This window comes from Symphodus melops, assembly GCF_947650265.1.
Source record: "Symphodus melops genome assembly, chromosome: 3".
Lineage (NCBI taxonomy): Eukaryota > Metazoa > Chordata > Actinopteri > Labriformes > Labridae > Symphodus > Symphodus melops.
Window position 1 is genome coordinate 6,950,775 of NC_136693.1, and position 14,922 is coordinate 6,965,696.

Genomic DNA, 14,922 nt, shown 5'->3' on the forward strand with positions numbered 1-14,922 from the left:
TCATCAATATAGTCTCTGCTGTGTGTCTTCTACATCGTCACACCACTCATCTGTTACTGAATACCAGCGTAGCTCAGGGGCCTCAGCAGAGAGGAGGCCAGTGATTGTGTAAAATCTGCAGAGGTCAAAATAAGCTGTTGGTTTAATCCAGCTCACTGTGATACTTTGTATGTTTTTAATACAGATAACTTTGGTTGCCATATCCCTTGAGGAGGTCCTTAAGTTATGATCTGCACAAACAGTGGGTACAGTCTTCTGTTACAACCTCTTGAAAGGGCGTGATGCAAGTGTTTTTGAAGAATGGAGAGATAATTGTGTGACAAACAGGAAACTAGGATGTACATTAATAGGTGTCAACTCATAAATAGGACACAGCAGGAGCAGCTTCTTCTGTGAGAGTTGCCTCATCAGTTCAAGCTTGTGAGATTGTTTAGAGTGTTTAATGAGGCAGTGGTACGTTTCCTTGTGTAAGTCATGCTCTGATCATAGACTCTTTTTCAGAGGTGGACTTAGCCCATGTGTTATTCCCAATTGGTCTGTAGACTTCATGGTCATCACTTGTAACTCAAGTTACCCATTAGATGTTTTCACACTCGTATTAACAAAAGAATGTCTACAAAACTTCTGGCAGACTGACCCTGAAATCTTCATGACTTGCTTGTTCACACATGCACCTCATGGCAGAGGCTATTCCTGTTGGACAGGAGGAATATCTACTGTAAGAGCAGAGAAGATACTTACAAACAGAAAAAAACATGATGTAGCAGTTTAATTACAGGCATGGACACCCATGAGACATGTGCAAACCATAACAAGGTATTACCATCATTGCCCCATCACTTGCTCCAGGTAAATTTGCTTCCAGCGTTTTCAGTCATCCGCTCAACTTCTCACAAAAAATGTATCAGGGGGCTGGCAGAAAACATCCTGGGTAAAGTCAGACACATGAGACTTGTTCCTCAAACTCAAGAAGTTTTCAGCAGTTTTTAGCATGTGTGAAAGAAGAGGGTGGAGCTGAAGACGAAGTAGGGGTTGGTAAATGCCAAGTTTCACAGCTATCAGACTATGCTGCAGGCCATTCCCTATTTTTCACCTTACAATTTTTCTGGCTCCGCCATTAACAATAGTCATAAATGGCCAAAAATACCAATAAAAATAGATCAGAATAATAGATTTTCAGATACAGTTGCTGAGGTGCGACCATCATAAAGCTGTTTTCAAAGTTGGAAGCAGCAGTTGATGTTTCTTAATGTCTATGACTCGGCTGAAGATCACCAGGAGTAGTTCTAAAATATCAATATTTTTCAACCCATAGCAACAAAACAAAAAGCTTAATAAAAACAATTGATATTTTATTTCCTCTTATCTTGAATTAGCGAACAGTGAATTGAACTTATTTTTTATGCATGATCTCTGTTTTCCAGTCATACACACCCTCGCCTGAATTCATTAAAAAAGAACCCAGCTGTCTAGTGATTGCATGCCCAAGGGGACCTCACAGGGATAATTTGTCATTGATATGATTTGAGTCATTAGCTGTTTACAATACACATTCCAAAGCAATGAAAGACATCACCAAGGCACTACATTATTTCATTTCTCTTTTTTTAGTTGTTCAGTAGTAGGACCTTGGGTTGTGTGGGAAATTACCTAGACTCTCAGGAGACATCTCTGAACAGAGGTGTCAGAGAGCCACAGGAGGGCCTCCTCCTTCGCAGACAGTACCATACGAATGTAAATGTTATTTGATTATCACAGAGTCACTGTCTCCAGACAGACAGAATACACTAAACTTTAAGATCACCATTTGTTAAGTGTAAGGTCACCTCCCCATATCTCTCTGTATTGTATAAAAGGACTTGTAATGTAAAGGTTCGGAAGAAGATGCTCTGGCCTCTCCTCCGTGCTGCACGTATTAAAAGAGATCTGATTCAAGCGCCACCGTGAATTTTCTTCTTTTGAGAATTAGCAACTCTCCACCTCGTAAAAGGAGAATTTTCCACGACATTATGGCGACGAGGATGGGATAGACGTTCCGCTGATTGTTCCCTGAGACTGAACTGAAGGAGCTGTCGGCCGGGGAAATTCCGCTCCGACAAAAGGAGATTTTGGATCCCACCTGACGTCAGATACAGGGTGCAGACAGCGGACGCTCTATCTAAGTGAGTACGGCGTTTGAATCATTTGCTCAATTTGTAAAAGCCTAGGTAGCTGAAACGTAATTTAAGTCCTTTGGGGTGGTTTCAGTTATGCTTTTCGGGTCCATATAGTGTTTTATGGACGCCATGCCCATGTAATACCGGTCTTGGAGGTTTATGTTTTGGTAATTCCCATACCCTGCGCGGTGATGGAGGTTGATGTGTAGTGTGTTTTGTTGATGTGTTGTGCGTTTTATATGTTTAGAGTGTCTTAAACGAGAAAAGTTAAGAAAAAGAAAAAACGAAAAATGAAACTAAAATATCTAACGAACAGCACGAGGCTGTCTGCACTTAAAGAATAAAACACGTGAAACAACGATTATTATAGATATACACAAGGCCCCACTAAAATAAAATGGGCGTATGAGTGATAATCAAAAATAAAAACTTTGTTTGCGACATTCAGTGTCTGGCATGCAGATTGTATGCTATTGAGGTGCGTTGCTCGGAACTTATGTGTCATACAAACCACCTGGCTGAATTAAGTTGCAAAAAGTTTTAGTGTATGTTTGATAAGATCCAACCATACACTGTATGGGAAGATCAGTGTGATTGTGAAGTTGTGTGAGTGATAAGCCCATTGAACGTTTAAGCACATCTGTCCCAGTGAGTCACTGAAAACATGAGAAAACAAAACGGGGAAAAATAACATTTATATCTGAATTTTCAGGCTCTGCTGAATTAAGAGCAGACAAATGGGGAATATGTGATTTAGAGATGTTCAACTTTAGCAGTTCTTCACACATGAGATGTCTTCTATTAAAAGAAATTAAGCACAGAATGTTTTATGATGGCGTTGAGTATGTTAGACTAAAAGGTAAAAATGAAAGTAGGGAAGAAAAGATTATTTTGTTTTTTCAAAATTAGTAGAGATTGAAAGGAAAAAGAAATGAGGTTTTAAATAAGAAATGAAGGACAAGTAGAAATGTAGGGTTAGATTTTAAGATGTGACTTCCTCCTCTGTCTCCACACCTACAACTCTGCAGCAACACCTCCTCCACAGGAGGTCAAGCACACCAGACGAACTCTTAGAAAGAAGAGGGGCCGACCACACACCCGGATTTAAAAGCCTTCTTTCTGTCTCCTTAAGCAAGTAACTCTGTTTCTCCAAGAAAGAATTTTTACACAGGCCATGTCAACCAAACGTGAAGGAGGTTGCAGAGGAAACACCTGAAAAAGACTGGAGATTGATGGGCCACAGAGTCCTGGACAGAGATTGCCACCAAAGAGCAGAAGGAGAAGAAGACGGGGTCCATATCAAACTGAAAGTGCAACAGCACTGACTCCAAGAACAATGCTACAAAAGGGAAGGAGATGGGAATCCTGAGTTTAATACAAGATCCAGAAGAATCCTGGTCACATGCACCACTTGAAGGTGTCTGTTGTAGGATTCCTCTTGACAAAGCCAGAGGAGGCAGTGGAGGAAGGTCAGAGTAGTGAGCAGCACATACAGAGACACACACACACACACACACACACACACACACACCTACACACACAGAGAAACACTGATTCGACTGAAAAAGAGTAAACATTGCAACTAACACTGTAATGATAATTAAAATTTTAAACAATCTTGAATTTTAGAAATAGAATAGTATATTGTTTTCCAGTCAAAATTTATTTTTAGACGAGGTTAAAGATATCCATTTAGTCCTGAGACTGTTTGGAAATCATTGTTTTATAAATTAAGGTGCTATTGTTGAACTTTCTAAATCTCACCATACCTCCCCCATCGTGCCTGAAGAAAAAAAAAACAAATTGGGGTTGGAATTCATTAAAGTACTTAAGGGATGTAAATGAAGGTGGTCAGCATCCGGCAGATGTCTGTAACACCAATGTTAATCAGCTTGGGTTTTTAGTTTGTTTTAACAAATGCAAATTCTAGCATTCTTCTTTCATATTGACTCACAGTTCTGGGTTGCTTTCACAATCAATGGTGCATTTTATTTTTGGATGTAGATACCATAGGGTGTTTTTCTCCAACTTTCACTGTGGATTGAAATGGAGCTGAGAAATTAGTTTTTATCAACCATTGTGTATTAATACACTTGTTCAGTATGTTGACAATGTCTGTGTATATGTTTCCCTATGCAGAGGCATTGTCAAGCTGAGACAGTGTTTGTTGTTTGTCCATTTTTGTTTTCTGGCAGAAAACGGTCCGATATTTTGCAGGACAAGTTTGCAAACTATTTTAGTTTTTTAAAAAATGCATTATTTTACTCCGGAGTTTTTCATAAATTTGGTCCTGATTTACGTCCACAATCTTGGATGTTAAAAAACTGCAAAAACAAACAAACGGTTGCCTAATTGGTTTGAACAGGCTATTGTTGTCCATGGATTTTAAAAAGGGTGGAGATCTCCCTACCCCCACACATGGGGGTAGATATTTGGCCATGACTGACTTTTTTGACTTGAACTCCTGACACAGATAAAGCTTCAACTGACTTGACACAAGCTTTATCGAGTTCCCTCTGTCTATGACTACCAGACACTACCAACCTTTTTAAATCTTTTTTGTGCACTCATGTGATTTTAAAATGAAGAACAGTCTTAACCTTACTCTTTACAGCTCAAGATGGAGAACCACACCCCTGTCTGTGTCAAAAACCAAGAGATGCACTCTTTGACACTCTTTTCATTAACTTTGATTTGTTTGTACTAACACTGCTAACCTGTCTGCTCAGGCAGCTGTACTATTGGGAAGGATTTCACAGTACATACTGACTTTAAATATGCATTTCATCAGTATGTAAATGTCAGCTCATACAGGTGCTAATGACCCAGAGTCACTGGGATTTGAAGCTCCTGGGACTGCTGCTCTTTCACCTGTCTCCCCCACTCTACAAATGTTTTATCTGTCCAAAATGACGTTTTTACCCCTCAAAGATATCTCTGTGCCTCAAAAGTTTGACACATGGTCTTGACCATGTGTCAAAGGGGTGGATAACCATGTTTTCTAAGTTGTCTTCCCTAAGGTGAAAGCGGCCCTTCTGGGGACTACATTGGTGAAACTCCACAACATCCAGCCTGGAGATGGAAAGGACCTGAGAAGGAAGCATGGACGTTTTAACCACGATGGACAAGAACCAGATCTGGAGCTGCTGACAACAACAACTGCTGTCCAGATAACTGAGAGGGACACCTGGAGATGATGACAACATCCACTGACGATCGGATAGCTGAGAGGGATACCAAGATCCATACATCACTGCAACCCTTTTTCGAGCCATGGCACCGACGGAAGAACGACGATCTAACCTACGGAGTGCTGAGAGAGGACGCCGTGGGACGATTACCTATCATCAACTGATTCACTATACTGATACTTAGACACCCCATATCTTACAGAAGGGTAAACATGGACTGTGTGCAACAACAGATGAAGACACAAGATTCAACACAGGATCGGAACATCCAACAAGGGCATGATCAAAAAACTTGCCACAGAGAACTGTTTCAACAACATAAGTGCCTATTTTGTTATTATTTTGTTTTGTTTTTGTTTTATTTTTACTTTTTATTTGTTTTCATTCATTTCCACTGTAACGAACAGTCTGTTATAATGACCTTGTATGGTAATTTCTGGTACAAATGTTGTGTTGACACTTTGTGTCAAAAAGGGAGGAATGTGGGAAATTACCTAGACTCTCAGGAGACATCTCTGAACAGAGGTGTCAGAGAGCCACAGGAGGGCCTCCTCCTTCGCAGACAGTACCATACGAATGTAAATGTTATTTGATTATCACAGAGTCACTGTCTCCAGACAGACAGAATACACTAAACTTTAAGATCACCATTTGTTAAGTGTAAGGTCACCTCCCCATATCTCTCTGTATTGTATAAAAGGACTTGTAATGTAAAGGTTCGGAAGAAGATGCTCTGGCCTCTCCTCCGTGCTGCACGTATTAAAAGAGATCTGATTCAAGCGCCACCGTGAAGTTCTTCTTTTGAGAATTAGCAACTCTCCACCTCGTAAAAGGAGAATTTTCCACGACAGTTGCCAGACAAGTCTTTGGCAGTTCCAAAACCACAACAATTGTAAGACAAGAAAAAAAGGAGGCTGGTAGAACAAACACAGTTCTGCGGTCAGAGGGAACCACACAGTGAGGCTATGAGCGTAGCAAGGAGAGCTTGTTAAAGCACCCAGAATAATGCATGTGGGATTATGGACACCACTGTGTGCAATGATCCATAGAAAACCTGTAACAGCTAACAGACCTGACACACATTGAGAGATTTCACAATTATGTTCACACATTTTTTTTGGAGCATGATCTCCGAAAACAAATGACTTCTTCCTCTGTATTTAACAGTGTTACATAAATAAGGCAGTGATTAAACAAACTCACGCTCTGTCTGCCTTGCCATTATGGGATGGGAATCTCAGATGAAAAAAAGCATGACAGAATTTTCTGAGAACCTGAATAATCAGCTTACATTTGAGCTAAGTAGGAACAGAGGGTGGCGGACTCGTGTTTGCTTTCCATTTTCAGCTCTGGCACAGATTCCGGCCACCTTGAAGAATCTGAAAACCATTAAGCAGGACCGTTGGTCAAAAGTGCAGACTGTATAGGATATCACTGCACTGTGCCTCACGGAGAGGCAGAGTGATGAGGATGAAGATGGAGGGGCAGAGAGGAGAATGGGGAAGGGAGGGTATCATGGATGAGGTATCGTGCGAGAGGGGGAGAAATTGAGACTAATAGAAGTTCACCACACCTTCCTGGGTAGATGTCTCAATTACTTCCAGCTCATCTTGTCATTCATGGGGATGTGTATGGTTTCATAGAGACAAAGGCATCTTCACAAAGTGATGTAATTCAGAGCAGCAGTTTGACCATCTGAAGTTACCTTCATGGTTGTCTGACACACCACCTCTTGCATGCAACAGCAGATTAGCTATAGACAGGCCTGTAGACAGACCTTCTCCCCCTATTGTCTCTCCCACACGCAGGCACTGAACATGCATAAAGAGGGGTCACGCACACGAAGACAACATCAATCCCTCTCTCCGATGACTCTGAGCAAGCTGTTGACTGATACCTCCTAAAAGGACCTTGTGGTAAATATAGGTGTGTGTAAATGTAGGTCTGTGAGTGTGACCTGATATGTGCTTCTTCAATGTCTTTTGTCGTTGATTTTGTCTTCATGAATGTGTGACTGTGTCATTGTGACCTTGTCAATCAGCTAATAGGTTGGATGTAGAGCTTTAAACAGTTAAGATGTTACAGCATTTATTCTTTTTTTAAATGTTATGTTTTATATGAAGATTATGGAACTACAGTACAAGTTGCCTCGAATAAAATTACAGGTCTACAAACACAAAAGAACAAAAAGGTCTAAATACAATACAAAAAATACAGTTGAAGCCTCCTCCAGTAAGAACTAAAACTAAATTACCTTACATAAAATCATTTTATCCTAACATATTTCAGATAAACAGAGTTCTACAGAGTTTTAATTAATGTTAATGTTTTTCTCTACTAATCTTCTAATTGGCAAGTACACTATCCAGGGATTCATAAAGGTGGAGAAAAAGATTCCCAGGTCGATTTTAAGAGGTGGGTTAATGATCCTTCTTTAATGATTGTAGTGTGTGTGTTTGTGTGTGTAAGGGGGGGATCTTTTGAAATATTAGATCATTAAATGAGATCATCTCCAAGTAATCATCCCTTAACAGTAATCATGACAGATCCACAGCAGTTTGCTTCTCACTCTCACGCTAACACGCTGATGTCATTTAAAACCTCTGCGTTTGAAAGGATAGTTGTTTGTAGACACTTAGACAACAACAAATTTTCATCATGTCGTGCTGCATTAGAGAAAACACACACGAAAAGAAGTGGATATTAATTAATCAAGAGATTCAAGCCCACGTCAGTTTTGACAGGTGATGACTTCCCACCTCTGCGAAAAGCAAGTGCAGTGCAGTCTCCAATATGTTTCTATTCTTTTTTTCATAGTCTGACCACCTGCAACTTGCATATGTCATGCTAGTGCCAGTTAAGACATAAAGTAAATGAAAGCCAGACATGTGCTTTGGGGTCTTGTGCGTCTAGTAAGGGAGACGTGTAATGGGAAAGCAGCACACTCACTCTGCACTGTACACAACAGTCATTAGGCAACCCATCTGCTCAGTGCTTGCATGTTAAGCTGTAATTTTCGGGCTCTGGTGTGTGTGTTTGTGTTTTTGTGTGTGGGAGAGTAGAGGAGATGCTTGTGCACGTGTTTCTGTGTGTGTGTGCGTGTGTGTGTGTGTGTGTGTGTGTGTGTGTGTGTGTGTGTGTGTGTGTGTGTGTGTGTGTATGTGTGTGTGTGTGTAAGTGTGTCTGCTATTATCTGGATGTCATCATAACCACAGAAATCAAGGCCTGATAGTATCCCCCCATCCCATCCAGAGTCACGAGAGCCGAGGGTCTCCTCTGACCACACACACTTGAGACACACACAGACACAAACATATGCCCATAGACACTGCATCATGCTTCCACATTTTGTAGGTAAACATCTCCAGATTGGTGTAGCAGGATGGAATTCCCGCCTTTGTGGGAAATGTGCCCAGGACCATTTGTAAACCCTCTTCTCTGCCGCCTCCTAACTCTTTGCAGATTGTAAAACTGTGGATCTCTATAGTAGGGTTATTCCACTGAGGTTCTCAACCACTTCTCAACCCCTTCTCTACTTTATTTTATTCATGATGGAGAAAACAACTCAATCACACATTTGCCAAAATATATTTATCTTTCACGTGCTGAAAACTTGCAGGTTTGGTAGCATGGGTTCATGTGCATGTTGTTTTAAAAGCTATACACACATTATGCTGTAGCCTGTTGCTTCTGTGTAAATATGCGGTTTGTAGACTTCAACATAACACAGACAGTTTACATGTAGAAGACACTGTGAATGTTGTAGATTAGCTGTATTATGTTGTATGTTATGCATTAAAGCCACGAGTTTACTCCAGGGGAAAAGTGTTTGCCTGTTTCCCCTTTACAAGCTTCAGAGTCTACAATCACATGGTGTATTGGCGATCAGCCAGTCATGGCTAAACCTGAGCCATATGCCTCATCTAAATCAGTAATAGATCCTGATATGGATCGATATGTGCAATAGGCCACACTTTTATTATACTTAGAACAGATATTGTGATTTTAAATAGATGCATCCATGTATTTGTACACTTGCCGCTGCCTAAGTCAACCAAATGCCTTGGACCTTGCTTCAGCCCAACATTGCTCAAACTTTTACTATTGTCCATGCTTTAGTAGGGTCTTTAATCTTTAGCCTTATCTCAGGTTACGAAGACCCTCCATCATGTTAGACCACAAAGGAGAAAAATGATTATTATTGTTTCCTCCTTATTCCCCTCCTTGGCCTAAGGATTGGGTGGCCTTAATGTGAAAAACAACACTCTCATCTGTTATTGTTTATGCATCTCACGCCTACACATGGGGCACAAATGTTGTTTTCAGCATGCTTCTTGTTAAACGTCTGTGTTAATGATGATCTGTGATGACTGCACTTATTTCTGAAGGTTTATTTCTTCTTAATTTGCAACAGCAGCCATAGTGTTAACAGCTATTCAATTCACCTATTTGTCAGCTTCTTATCTTGTACAAGCAGCGATTTCAAGTCGGGAACTGAAATATTACAGCGGTTCATCTCTCTCTATGGATGTCGTGCAACAGGGTGAGACACAACTCACAACTGGGAGTACTGATGCATCACCAAGCAGCCAACCAGACATGTACACAGACACGTGTTGTCTCAAACATAAACAAACTAGAGCAGATAAATGGCCATCAATTCACACAATAATAAAGACGGTTTCCTCCCACTCAAAAGGCCCCTGTCATTCCTTGAACTGTAATTTGTTACCATTTAACACTGAGGGCACTTAGAGACAAGATAAGGTACATCAAAGTGGTCTCTCAGCAAGGACTCTGACTCTATGCAATGGAAAGTTACTATTTGCGACTGGCTGTGGAAAATCTCCCATGCCTCCCCGTTAGGAGACCTCACGTCTCGGCACACAATTTGGGAGACTCACTAGTAGAGGAGTAAACAAAGTAGATCCTAATGGATGAATATGAGAGCTTTTGTTTGATCCACAGGATGCTCAAAGACTTTAGCCTGAGACATGATAGCATGCAGAGGATGACAGAGGGTCAGACACACCTCTACAATATACTGCATAGTATGTGCTTTAAATCACTCTATTGCTTTAAGGGCAATGCAACTGCCTGCAACTTTAAGGTTTGATTCTTCTCCAAAACAAAAGCTCTAAGACTTTCTATCGATTTTACATTTAAATACTGTTTATTCTCATTCAGCTCATAAGGTCAAAAAAGAGTTTGCAACACAACATATTCTGTGCAAAATTGCTGAAGAAACCAAATATTGCTGCATAACTAACAAAGGTTGGGTCTGGGGACGTTTGTAGCAGCTAAACTGATAATAAGTGGTTGACATACAAGTTAGTTCTTACTGATCTTACCTCAAACATGGATCGATTCAGTAACCAACAGGGAAACATGTGAAAATATTTCTGCTTTTACCAATGTTGTTTAATCTTATTTACAGTATTTGCCCCTCAATGTAAAAAGAATAACTAAGGATATAAACTAAAGTGTTACTCACACATGGAAACATCCAGTAAATAACCATCAGTGCCTATATGCTCCAGGAAAACCACACAGACATCATGTAAATTAAATCTGCATCGTTTCCAAAGCTTCATTTCATCAGAAGTGTAAGTTCTTTTTCTACATGTCTACTGACTGTATGTGTACAGGATGGTCATATTTGTAGTTTTGATTTAATCTGTTTGAAGTTTTTCTGGATACAGAGTTTCCTATAGTTGTTGCACTTTCTGGATTTTTTGGCTATCTTCCCAAGCCGCCTGTCATCTCCATTGATAATAAGTCACTCTTAGAGCAGATGGTACAATAAAGCCATGACAGCTGCAAACCAGAAAGTAATGACAGATAAGGATAGAAAATTGAAGTGCAAGGTGAAATTTGAATGTCGAGGAGAAGACAATAATCCACACATATAAGGCATGCTGTTAAATTCCTGGAATAGGTTTGGTATTTGATCTATATTTACAGTATGTAGAAGCTGAAGACACATGCAAGCCTTTCAACAGGAGCATAGCTTTGTGCAAGTGGATGTTTTATTACTCCACTTCTGACAAACACTTTCACAGCTGTGGTTCCTTTGAGCTTGGCTTGTCATTCGTGGGTATAAATCACTCCACATACTGTGACAGGTCAGCAGCATGACAACAGAAGGTGAGTTCATCACTGTGGACTTGCTCTGTGTAAAGCAGTGTCCTGTCTGACTGAAGGATTTGACACTGTCTCTCATGAATGAAAGCATCCAAAGGGTCACACATCCCCTGCCAGACTGATTCTGCATGTTGCTTTTCATGAATGTAAAGTTGAAAGCACCAATCCCATAGCCTCAGTCGTGGCATTTCAAGTATGTTAAGGCAGCTAAATATAACCTGTCCCCTGGTTTGATTTCTAAAGACAAACTCACGCATGAATGCAACAGAAGAAAGGGAGGACATAAAACAACACAAAAGGGGAGGGACGAGAGAAGATGGGAATTTTTTTCAAAGTTCCATCCTGCACTCCATTTCCTGGACCCAACCTGAAACTGGACTCCCTCTGGTGCCGCATGTGTTTTTATTTTCATCTGCAGAATAGAATAATAAAAACGGTGCAGCTTAGAGCTGTTAGCCCACCATCCCATTCTCAGGCCAAAGTCACAGCAGGCATGGGTTGAGTATTCTGATGCTCTGTGCTGCAGGGAAAGCCTACTGTGGCTGGACTGTGTGACTTGTTTGCTGTAATGAAACACCAATAAACTTTTGCCAACTTTCACTCGATTTGAACAAGTTATGATCAGCTCTATAATTGCATAAGGACTATAACTCGCAAAATCACAAAATATTTTTTAGCAACAGACACCACAGACATGTCTGTTGCACATCCAATTTGTAAGAATTTTGAAGGAGTGAGTGACCGATCATTTAAGGAGTGGCTCAGCATTATTAGAAACAGGTCTATTTGCTGTAACTTCCCAGATTCTTGTTGTCACAGTAACTGAGTCAGGCCATAAATAGACTATCACGTAATACCAGAAAAAAAATCATGCTTTAGATATATTGCGTTGTACAGTGTCCATCTATATTAACTTATCCCATTCAAACACATTCACTCACAGCCGACAGCTGTATATATATTTCTATATTGCTTTCACCAATATAGAAATATTCAGGGGTTTTCATATCATGATGTAGCTAACCTATATTTCAGAGGTTTTGCTGTAATTTAAAAAAAAATCTGTTCAATTTTAAAACGACCAAACCAGGCCTTGTTTCCTTTTCCTCCCTGCTGTTAGCACTAGATCTAGATATAGAGCCCTCTTTCAAGGTTTACCCAATATAGAATTTTTATTTTTTGTTATTATTGCAAAATCTTTTTTAAATCCCATATACTGTATTTACAATACACACAGAATTACCCGAATCCCTCTCAAACTCAAACCCACACACCCCACTCAAGGCAAAATCGCACACATACCACAAGATGCTTGCGTGTAAGGCAGCAGGTGTGCGTGTGGACTTGGCTACAGTGGCTGTTTCAGGTCTTGGAAGTGGGATTTCATCTGTAATAACAGCCCCACTTGATGGAAGTTGTTGCATAAAATTGAGACACGCTTCTACATACCTTGTAAAAATGAAAACAGCGTACAAAAAAAAGTGAAAGAGAAAAACAAACCGGCTAGTCACGCATCTTGCACAAGTTGAGAAGTGAGAGCGGCTTCAATGACCTCAGGGTAAGTTGAACAAGGTTGGCAACTGTGCCTGTTCCAAGGGTGTTTAACAATATGTGCATGCAGAGGCACACATGATTAAGCAGGTGTGTATATTAGATCATAAAAATATACATACATACACGGTATACCAATTTCAATGTGTGTGGCTCTATGCATTTGAGTGCATGTATAAGTAATGATCTACAAGGGAGTTGGCAGCAGTTACAACAACAGTCAGCACCCTTTTGTGAGCACTGAAATTGGTGAGAGCTGTTTGTGTTGAGTATACAAGCCGCCAGCCTGCTGAGAGAGGTACATGAGCTTTCGCTGCCAGATGCCATGCTGGAGACTCTTGTCTCATGTTTAAGGAAAAAAAAACAAGAACAACAAATATGATTATGTTAACTTGATTAAGGTTGTAAGGTTTGGGATAAAAGAGTTTTTGGCAAGGAAAACATGAAACAGCTTATAAAACCCAGTGTTTTTCTTGACGCCAAGGGAATAATATCGGTATTCTATTTTTATCAAATGAATCATCAAAGATTATCTGAAAGGTGAAGGGCTTCTGGGAAGTGTTTATAAGGCTTAATACCACACTCTGGGATCCTTAAATAAGGTAGATCAACATGGCAAGGTGAAACATGATGACATTTTGTTTGTCTTCATGCCAGTTGTGATCAGATAAATAAAAGTCTTTGTTGCTAAATGAGTTACTTAGTGGTGTATTAAGATGGGTCTTCAGAGGGTGGGGGGTTCTCATTCCTCCTTAATATAATCTAGCACCTACCCACCACAGCTGGAAAACACACACTATAAAGAGATCATCAATGTGTTGACAGATCAGTCAGGCTGTGTTGATAACAGTATATTTCAAGTATGTGAGGAAGCCTAATGCCATATCACTTAGAGAGGTGGTGTGGGTGCTGTGATGACAAATCAGGTTGTATTTGCACCTATGTGTCTGCTGTCTGAGACGTGCAGCTTTTCTAAAGTTGTTGTTTGCCGACAATACGCTTCTCATTCATTAAGTCTTTGTAATGATGCAAAACTTGCACAATTAATTAATTGTAGACTGGCTAATGTGATACAAGCACAAATGCAACAACTGGGTTTGCACATCCTGCATTGTATCTCTGCAGTGTGTGCATATACACTAAGAGTTCACAGGCCCAGGAAAGATGCATAGCAATTCAAATACTTTGGTTTCCATGGCAAACAAGCAGAGAGCCGCAGCATGACTTTATGTAAGAAATACAAGGACTTTGCCAGTGCACACATGAAAGAAACTATGGCTGAGGAAACTTCACAGTCTATGACACATTTGTACACACACGCTTGCACAAGTTATATTACTGGGGACATACTTAATGCTTTTAAAGTTATAACTTGTTCTGTGAAAATGTTCTTACCTCTAGTATTAGTGTTGGTGAATCATGTCTGGATATTGTAAATATTATGGCGAAACTGACAGACAGAGTTTTTTTTACCAACACACACACGTTCTTTTATACAAACTTATGACACACAACTTGATGACACACAAGTTGATTGCGTACTTTTTCGGAACCAGAATGTCATTTCTTAAGATGTGGGATGACCTCCAGAGTAAAGCAGAGAAGCCAGAGAAAGATGTGATGCTGCCAGTGGCTTCTCTTCATGGCAGCCAAGACTGTCGGGAAAACAGTCACGAAATCCATTTGACATGAGCCTGATTCACAGCGCTGACCGAGATCTGACACGCACAACTGGAGTTCATGGGTTTGCAGCAGTGGATGAGAAAAAGTTCATTTATTGAAATATGTCTCATATAGCCTACTTACAATTTAGAAATAATGCTATCTCTTACTACATACACTTCACGATATTACGTGTGGGGGGGATATTTCATGTATTC